The sequence below is a fragment of the Mobula birostris genome, chromosome 27, assembly GCF_030028105.1.
Source record: "Mobula birostris isolate sMobBir1 chromosome 27, sMobBir1.hap1, whole genome shotgun sequence".
In the NCBI taxonomy this organism is placed as follows: domain Eukaryota; kingdom Metazoa; phylum Chordata; class Chondrichthyes; order Myliobatiformes; family Myliobatidae; genus Mobula; species Mobula birostris.
Window position 1 is genome coordinate 28,358,462 of NC_092396.1, and position 7,133 is coordinate 28,365,594.

Consider the following 7,133-nt stretch of genomic DNA (forward strand, 5'->3'; position numbering starts at 1 on the left):
TCAGCAAAACAAAAGAGCTTGACTTCAGGAAGAGCTGTAGTGCACATGCTCCTATATACATCAATGTTCTTGAGGTCAAAAGAGTTGAAAGCTTCAAGCTCGTAGGAGTGAAGATCACCTTCAGCCTGTCCTTGTCCAACCACCTAGACACCATAGCTAAGAAAGCTAACCAACACCTCTACTTCCTTAGGAGTCTAAAGAAATTTAGCGTGTCCTTATCAAACCTTATCAATTTTTATCTGCACCTATCTGGATGCATGAATACTTGGGATGGCAACTGCTCTGCCAGTAATTGCAAGAAACTGCGAGGAGTTGTGGACACATCTTTGCACATCATGTAAACCAGCCTCTTCTCCATGGACCCTGTCTATAGATCTCACTGCCTCAGTAAAGCAGCCAGCCTTATCAAAGACCCCATCCACCCCAGATATGTTTTTCTCTTCTCCCTTCTCCCATCAGGCAGAAGATACTAAAGCCACCAGCTTCAAGGACAGCTTCTACCCTGCTGGTATGAAACTATTGAATGGTTCCCTTGAGGAGGGTCCTAGCAGAGGGAGGTGAAGGGGTTTAGAGAGGGAAATGCATGTTTTGGGAACAACTGGTTGAATACACCACCTCAAGTACAGGATAGGTAAAAATTTGATTCTTCCAAATTACAAAATTTGGGAGATTACAAAAATAGTTCGGACTGGCCCCTCTTTTCCCTTTCCCCATGGGCAGTTGTTTGACTCTTGAGCTCTCAATCTACCTCATTACGATCTTGCGCCTCATTGTCTCCCTGCACTGTATATTTTCTGTGGCCGTTACACATTATTCTGCATTCTGTTATTTGTTATACTTTGTACAGCCTTAATGCACTGTATAATGAATTGATCTGTACAAACACTATGCAAGACAAGTTTTTCAGGGTACTTCAGTACATATGATAAGAATAATTTTGTTGATTTATTTAATATTGAGATACTGCGCAGAATAGTCCCTTCCAGCCTTTCAACCTGCTCTGCCCAGCAACCCCCAACTTAACCCCAGTGTAATCACGGGACAATTTACAATGACCAACCAGTCATTGGGCTGTGGGAGGAAACCAGTGCACTCGGAGGAAACCCACACGATCACGGGGAGTACGTACAAACTCCTTGCAGACAGCGGCCGGAATTGAACCTGGGTTACTTGTACTGTAAAGCATCATGCTAATCACTATGCTATCATGTTGCAGGTTAATAATAAAGCAGTAAGTAATCTCACATTTGTAGGGGAGAGGGACATGGAATTAAACCCAACAACAATGATGAACTATGAAAAATTTCCATGTGAAGATGTTGTCTGACCTAGGTAGGACCTTGGATGTTGTAGAGTGCCTACCGTCCTTTCTAAGTAATAAAGGTATGGATTTGCTGAAGCCACCTTGGCGGAGGTAGTCAGTACAGTGAGCTGCTGGGGACACTTGTGTGGTATTATGCTTCCTAACCACGAGAGCAATTTTGAACAGGACAAGCAGAGACCAGTCTACTCGACTTGACAAAGAGTTGACTCTGAGAAAGATTTGCACCTTGTTAATGATGAGAGTCATTTTCTGTGACAGAATACCCGTCCTCTGATCTATTTCTGCAATCACTGTACTTTTGTGACTTCTCCATTTAAGTTTATTGCTGAGCTATCAAATACAGCTTCCCAGAAGATACAAACAAGAGAAAATCTTCAGATGCTGGAAGTCCAAGCAACACACACAAAATGCTGGAGGAACTCAGCAAGCCAGGCAACATTATGGAAAAGAGTACGGTCGGCATTTCGGGCCGAGAACCTTCAGCAGGAGAATAAAAGCTGAGGAGTATATTTAAAATGGGGGGCGGGTATCCAGTTTCCTTAGATGCTGCCTGACTTGCTGAGTTCCTCCAGCACTTTGTGTGTGTTACTCCCATAAGATACAGTAGTTCTTCAAACAATTTGTATGAGCTGATATAGTACACAAACAATTCTGAAGAACAAATATTGAGATGAAGGACATCTGAAACAGAATCATGACTTGTTAGCAATCGGCAGAAGCTTATCTGCAGGTGCCAATAGCTGATTACCAGCAGCTAACCTGGAGGCAGTGTGCAGGCAGGAAATTCCAACCAGTCCGCTGCATCTGCAGCTGAGCAAGGTAGGGAAGGATGGCATAACTGTCTCGTGTTGCTGGAGAGGTTGAAGTGAAAACCAGAACAGACTGCATTGCTGCCAAAATCCAAAGAGTGAGTGGGCTAATTGAATTGGAAATGGGAGGGAGTTAAAAAGAGGAATAGGAATTTTTTACAGGTACATGGAAAACATGAATAGCAATTCATTTCAGGAGATATGAAAAAGCCTTGCAACTGTTTGGGTTTAAGAGGAAGATCCTAGTAGGTGGTAATGCAGTTTAGGAAGGGAAATACAGGTTTCTGGAGCAGCTGGCTGAGTATGCCACCTCTAGGACAGGTATAAACTTGAATCTTTTCCCTGTCCCTGTAGGCAGGTGTGTTATCTTGTCTAGTATCCATGTCTAAAAGCAAAGCCAAGGTCAGGAATTCAACAGAAGAAAGTCCTGATGCAGAGTCTCAGCCCGAATGTCAACTGTAATTCCCCACCTCACCCCCACCCACCGACAGATGCTAACTGGGTTGATGAGTTCTGCCAGCAGTTTGTATGGTGTTGCTCAAGGTTTCCCCATTTCAAGGGAAGCTGTCCAGGTCCATGAGCGAGAGCATGATATACGGAATTAACTGAAGTGTGATTGGATGGCACATATACAACAGTGTAGAGATGCTGCATAGTGTTTCCTGTTTCTGAACTATAGATTTTTAAAGATATTATTCAACAAGCTTTTTCCTGAGTTCCACCTCCAAGATGTGAGGTAGGCACCATAAACTAATATGAGTCCTGTCGTGATGAGTTGGGCAGGGAGCTAAGAGTTAAGGCAAGGAAGGGGAGAATTTAGCTCTAAGGATGACATGTTACATAGAAGCTGTTTTAGCTATGAAGAGGATGTGGGAGTTCTATTTGTGACTGGATATATGGAATCCAAACTGGAACACAACTATAATGTATCATCTCCAACCCCAAAACCTAGAGAGCTAGAGACCTGACAACACAACAATTTGTTATGTGAACATTAACACACAGTAAGCAATCTAAGACCATCCAGAAAAAAATACAGGCAAAAAAAAATCCTATATGTTATGAAAAACAAGTCATGCTTAACAAATATATTGAAATTGGTTGAGGTTATCACTCTGTTAATAGATTGTAGTAATAAAATTTCATGTTAATGTTCCAGAAGCACATTATAAGGTCGTTAGCAGATCATCTCACCACTGGGTCAGCCCCCTTGCAAAAGAATCATATAAAAGAAGGAGTTGCTATGTAGATGTCATTAGAATCTAAGATAAATAGCCATTTGATAATTAAAACAAACCCATAGATGCTGGAAATCTGAAATAAAAGAAACTGCTGGAAAAACTCAACAGGTTAGACAGCTGACATGGTCCGGATCGGGGTCCCTTTAAATTTACTTTGTTTATGTTATGATCCGGACCGTTGACTCCCTATTTCCCTTTGGTTCCCTGTTTTCCCGTGTCCCTCGGGCTTGGTGATTGGGGGCCATTTACTCTCGGCTGAACTGGCAGTTTATAGTCTCTGGCTTTTAGCCGTTCGGGGCGAGAGTGTTAACAAAGTCACCGTAGCTATTGCGAGCCAGTGTCATTTGGCTGGAGCAAGCCTTGTCTCCTCCTGAAGCAAGTGCCAGCAAGCTGCCTTCCCTTGTCAGTACGGGTCAGTCAAAGTTAACCCGCTTGGGTGAGTCAAGAGCTCGCCGCGGCTTGGAGTATACTTGAGCCCAGTTAAAGTTCTGTCCATTGTTGTGTGGTCTCCGTATCCATGTCCTGCATCTAAAAGGGGTCCCAGCCCTGTACCCTGGAAGGGTCCTGACCCTGTGTCAGGAAGAGTCCCGACTCCGTCCTGTGTCTAAGGAGGATTCCCAGCTCTATGTTTTGGGCCCAGGTGGCTCCAAGTACTGAGTCCTGGGCCCAGGCAGCTCCAAGTACCAAGTCCTGGCCCTGGCGGTCTGTGATTCCGAGTCCTAGCCCAGACCCTTAGTCCCAGCCTAGTCCAAGGCCTGAGTCCTTGTCCAGTACGCTATTCCTGCTTCTGCTTTGCTCTCCTTGTATTGAGCAATAATCTCAATTAAGTTAACCTCACAAGATGTGTCTTGCATTTGGGTCCACCCCTGCTCCCAGCACTCCCCCATTGTGACAACAGCACCCCTAGAAAGCGAAGGAATGAACATTTCAGATCCAGGGTCTTTCGTCAGAAGTACAAAAGAAGCAAGTCTGTCTGGGTGGAGATGCAGGAGGTTAAAGATGATGGAATTTGCAGTGAAGAAATAAACTGCTGGAGAAACTCAGCAATTCAGGCAGCATCTGTGAACTAGAAGTGATGGTCAGTGTGTTGGGTCAAGACTTTATCGGTAGGAGTATGAAACAAAAGGAATTTTTCTACTAAGTTCCTAGGATAGGACCTCTTCTTCAGCCTGTCCTGGTCCAACACGTAGACGCCATGGTCAATGCTGCTAATTCCTCAGGAAGCTAAAGAAATTTGCATGACACTGCCGATCCTTATCAATTTTTATCAATAATTTTTATCATCCATATGAGGAATGTCTGGCAGCTCTTAGGCTGGAGTTCAGGAGAATGAGGAGTGGAATCCCATAGAAACATTCCGAATGTTAAAAGGCCTGAACGGATTAGATATGGCAAAGTTATGTCCCATGGAAGGGGATTCTAGGACAAGAGGGCATGACTTCAGGATTGAAGGACGTCCATTTAGAATGGAGATATTACTTTAGTCAGAGGGTGGTAAATCTGTGGTATTTGATGCCTCGAGTGGCTGTGGAGGCCAAGTTATTGGATGTATTTAAGCCAGAGATAGATAGGTTCTTGATTAGCCAGGGCATCAAAGGGTATGGGGTGAAGGCAGGGGAGTGGGGATGACTGGAAGAATTGGATCAGCCCATGATTGAATGGTGGAGCAGACTCAATGAGCCAAATGGCCTACTCTTGCTCCTATATCTTATGATCTTATGGCCTAAAAAGTACATTTACACCATACGCTGCATCTGCAAAGCAAACAGCATTACAAAGGACCCCACGCACCCCTCATACAAACTCTTCTCCCTCCTGCCATCTGACAAAAGGTACCGAAGCATTCGGCCTCTCATGACCAGACTATGTAACAGTTTCTTCCTCCAAGTCATCAGACTCCTGAATACCCAGAGCCTGGACTGACACCAACCTACTGCCCTCTACTGTGCCTATTGTCTTGTTTGTTATTTATTGTAATGCCTGCACTGTTTTGTGCACTTTATGCAGTCCTGGATAGGTCTGTAGTCTAGTGTAGTTTTTGTGTTGTTTTACATAGTTCAGTGTAGTTTTTGTACTGTTTCATGTAGCACCATGGTCCTGGAAAAACTTTGTCTCATTTTTACTGTGTACTGTACCAGCAGTTATGGTCGAAGTGAGAATAAAAAGTGACTTGACTTGTATCCCATCTGGATACCTATCTACTTGGTATGACAACTACTTTCCAGGTGATCCAGTTTAAGATGGCGCTGGTGATGCTCTGCGACTACTTATCAGTGGCAAAGAACAAAACAAAGAAAACTATTAATAACACTTATTAATGATCAATGCTAACAATAGAGAGGTGAGAGGTGGCAGAGGTGAGAAGTGGTCAAGGAAAGTGGAGACGAGTGGTTGCGGTGGGAGAGGCACAGAGGAGGCATGGTCGAGACAAGCAAAGGTGGAGGCAGGGTGAAAGCAGAGTCTTGGTATCCCTGAGAGCCAGAAAAGTCCCGATGTCAGATAGATTTAAGCACCGGGTCTAATTGAGCAGCAGGATTCAGGCCCCAGCGCAGTCTGAGAGCGAGGAACAACTTGATGTTTGGACAAATTTAAGTGCTGGGCCAGATTGAAAAGGTCAGGGTGTCGGGACCAGAGTTGAGCTAAAGGTCATTTCTGCCTGGTTCTGCTCACAGCTCAGCAACACTCACTCAGCTCTGCGCTGAGCTGGGGCTGTGGCCTGCTCCAGCTGCAGTAATGCCTGGCTTTGTGTCTTTTGTAAAACTCCAGTTCTGAATGCCATTTGCTTACTTTTATCGTTTGCATGATTTGTTTTTTTGTTTTTCTCTCTCTCTCTGCACATTGGATGTTTGATGGTCTACTTTTTTAATAAGTTCTTTAAAACTTCCTTTGTTTTAGTAGTAGTCATACTTTATTGATCCCAGGAGGAAATTGGTTAATTTTTGTGGCTGCATGTAAGGAGATGAGCCCAAAAGTGCATAATGTAGAAATACTTTTATAATAAATGTACTTTGAACTTTTGAATGTTGACGACAAGAAACTGAAAAGCGTTGTGAACACAGCTCAGCACATCACAGAACCCGGACTCCCCTCTGTGGACTCTGACTCTGAATATACTTCCTTCTTCCTGGACATTCGCTTTTCTCCCCTTTTCCATGGGGCAAAAGATACAAAAGTTTGAAAGCGCGTACCATCAGGCTCAGGGACAGCTTCTACCCCACTATTATAAAACTATTGAATAGTTCGCTAGTATAATAAGATGGACACTTGTCCTCACAATTTACCTCATTATAATCTTGCACTTTATTGTTCACAAGCACTGCACTTTCTCTGTAGCTGTTACAATTTATTCTGTTATTGTTTTACCTGCTTCTTCCTCAATGCACTGTGTAATGATCTGATCTGTATGAACAGTATGCAAGACAAGCTTTTCACTATCTCAGTACATGTGACAATAATATACCAATTCCATTTCCAATTAGGCAGTTAAGATTAGATTAAGTTTCTTTGTCTGCGTAATGCTGTGCATTAAGATAGAGTCAGGTTGAACATTTATGAATTAAACATGCACTTCCTTGATTTGACTTCTATCAGTAGACATTAGGATCTGGGGATGAGTGCTGATCCATTTCATGGACTCCTTTATACTTACTACCTTCTTTTCGGTGTTCCGTATCTTTCCTGCTGATTCTGCAATCTCCTGCTTTCTTCAATGACAAATATATATATCTCTCAAAATAATTTATTGGAGTTCTTTTGAAG